This window comes from Trachymyrmex cornetzi, unplaced genomic scaffold, assembly GCF_001594075.2.
Source record: "Trachymyrmex cornetzi isolate Tcor2-1 unplaced genomic scaffold, Tcor1.1 scaffold435, whole genome shotgun sequence".
Lineage (NCBI taxonomy): Eukaryota > Metazoa > Arthropoda > Insecta > Hymenoptera > Formicidae > Trachymyrmex > Trachymyrmex cornetzi.
In genome coordinates, this window is record NW_017299124.1 from 52849 (window position 1) to 55896 (window position 3048).

Here is a 3048-nt window from a genome sequence, read left to right on the forward strand (position 1 = left end):
CCCGCGAGACCGGTGTCGACGGTCCTGGAAATTGAGGCCGTTACCGGACAATTCGTCTCTACGCGCGATTTCGTATGGAAAATATTAAATAAAAGAACGTCTTAAACTATGCGAACTAGTTTTTTTTTATTTTAATCTCTTGTGATCGTTATCTCTCTCTTAACTCTGGTAACCGTGATCACCGCCCTTGCCGCTCGGGGCGAGGATCACGCCGAGCCGTCGTCGGACGGGCCCACGCCGCGTCCGAGGGGTATCCGCACTCACGCGCCCCCGGACGTGACACTCAACATAATAGAATCAAATTCACACTGGAAGAATATGAGAATAATAGACTGAACTTTTTGGACATAAATATAAAAGTAAAAGGTAATAAGATCATCTTTGATTTATATAAAAAACATACGAACTCAAGAAGGTTTCTAAATTATCACGCGAATCATCCTATTGTCCATAAAGAAGGTGTTTTTACGTCATTATTGGACAGAATTGTATTCCTGTCACATCTAAGCTTTCACAAAAAAAATATCACGAACATGATAGACACTCTATTAAATAACGGTTATCCATTAGATTTTCTATTTAATACAATATATGATAGAATCAAATCTTTAATTCACAAAAATGATTACAAGTATACAAATCAAAATGAACCTATAGATATTAATATTAGAAAATTTTTTACTTTACCATATGTCAATAATTTAACTGAAAAATTTAAGAATGTATTAGGTGTTAAACTTAATTCCTGCCGTTCTTCGTCTCCAAAATTGATTTGTTTCGAAGGAAAGAATGAATACCTTAATCAAAGTAATTTCCTCCATTTCCTACTTTATTACTAATTAATAATACTTCATTAATAATACTTTGATTAAGGTATTTCCCTTCGAAAATTAAAACTAGAATAAAGGAACACAAAGCAGACATAAAAAAATTAAATAATCTCTCAGTAGTCTCATATAATCGGCTTAATTTTAATCAGGAAATGGATTGGAAAAATATTGAAATTTTAGACTCTGAACCATCATTTTACAAAAGATCCATTTCTGAAATGATCCATATTAAAAAATAAGCTGAGGGGATAAATAATCAAAGTGATACAGAAGAACTACCCGTTTCCTACTTACCGATAATACAAGCAATATCATAGTTCTAAAAATTACTTTGAAAATTATACTAGATGGCAACTAGTTACCTTCCCACTACCTTTTTTGTTTACCCTTTCCTATTTCACAATATTTCCCCTCTCTTTTAATGATAGAGGCCTTCTAGAGAACTTATAAAATAAAGAAATTACAATCTAAACTCGTTTGGAACCAATCTCTGATAGTAATAATTTGACAAGAAGTAACCTTTCATTGTGAATCATCAAACGGAAATTCAAGATATGGGTAATGTTATTAAAGAAAGTTATATTTTTGTTTTTATTAAAAAATTTTTTTATTTTTATTAAAGAATTAGCTCCATACTTGAAATTCAAAATTTATTACTGGATTTTTATCCTAGTTTGGAAATTTTATCTTATAATTTCAATGATATTATATCAAATTGACAAGCAATTATGCATTGGCGGATACTATCATTTAATTAAATATGAACTATGGATTGAAATTTTAATTTGACTAGAGGATACTATGATTCAATTAAATACGAAGTAAGAATTAAAATGTTAATTAGACTAAAGCATATTAAGTAATTGAACAATTACATTGTAACGTTAACCGACAAATTATTAGCGCACATAATTTAATATTTTAATGTTGATTTACGATTGTAATACTGAGGATGGCGATATTCAAGGCCGAAACGTCTATTTTTTGTTAATGATAGGGTTATTTTATTAATGTATATTACTTATGTCGATCTAATTAAATAATTTTGTAATTTTTTGTAAACTGTATCAAGAATATATACATTATTGTCACTAATAAGATCAAGTGTGTGGCGAATGCTCAACCTTTTTAATTGTTTACACGGAGAAAATTTTATATTAAGTTTTAATACAATGTTAAATTACATTTTACTATGTTTTGTATTTTTAGATGGGCCCTCACAACGATATTCCGATGTAACTTTTACTATGGTAATATTAATTTTATCACACATAAATGAAGTGATTTTTATTTAACCAGTGCTTAAATCATGGAAAGAGTTAATTTTGCTTTTTTATTATCTTTACATAGCTAACTTTTATTCAACAAGGTTTGATTTTGTAATGAAAAAATTTATGAAAAAATTACTATGAAGAAGTGTAAAAATTACTTTATATTATTGCATTTAAACTTATAAGTACACGATGGTCCGCAGTTACTACCACATTATAGTAATTTTAAATATAAAATTTTCTCCGTGTAGTTATAAAGCTCCGTGCACAACATTAGGTGCAGCAATAAATATCAAGGTTTCAACTTACATTATAAACCGCAAATTCCGAAGTAACTGATACCTGATAGGTAGAAATCTCAGTATTTATTGCTGTTCCTAATACTTCTTATATTGTGTATAGGACTTAAAATGTCAATAGTATAACTTCGTTGATATCGGGTCTTGTAAACGTAGTATAAATATGTACCATGAGCTTCAAGCCCAAATCGGAGAAAGGTGTTACAACCTTTTGATGACCGGTTGTATGTACATTTCGATGTCCAGGCACGAAATCTTCTATAATATGTGCGTATGGTAGATTCCGCATCTGTACAACCCAATGTATATATATTTGAATGTACAGAACCGAAATCTGCAATAAAATATGCGAATGGCAGATAAGTGGTATACTACTAAGACTCCGGGTGAAGGACATAATTAACAAAAACATAACACCCCGTTAGCAAAACCTACAGGATGGTCTTGCCAAGAATTTGTCATTAGACATTCCATTATCCGTGTATATCTTAAGATATATGTGCGTATGAAATATTCCAAGATGTCCTGGAATCTGCCGTACGCATATATTATTCCAGACTTCGGGTATGTACATCGAAATGTACATTGAACCTGTCACAAAAAACTTGTAACACTTTTCCTTCGATGTATTTCGTAATTCCGATTGCT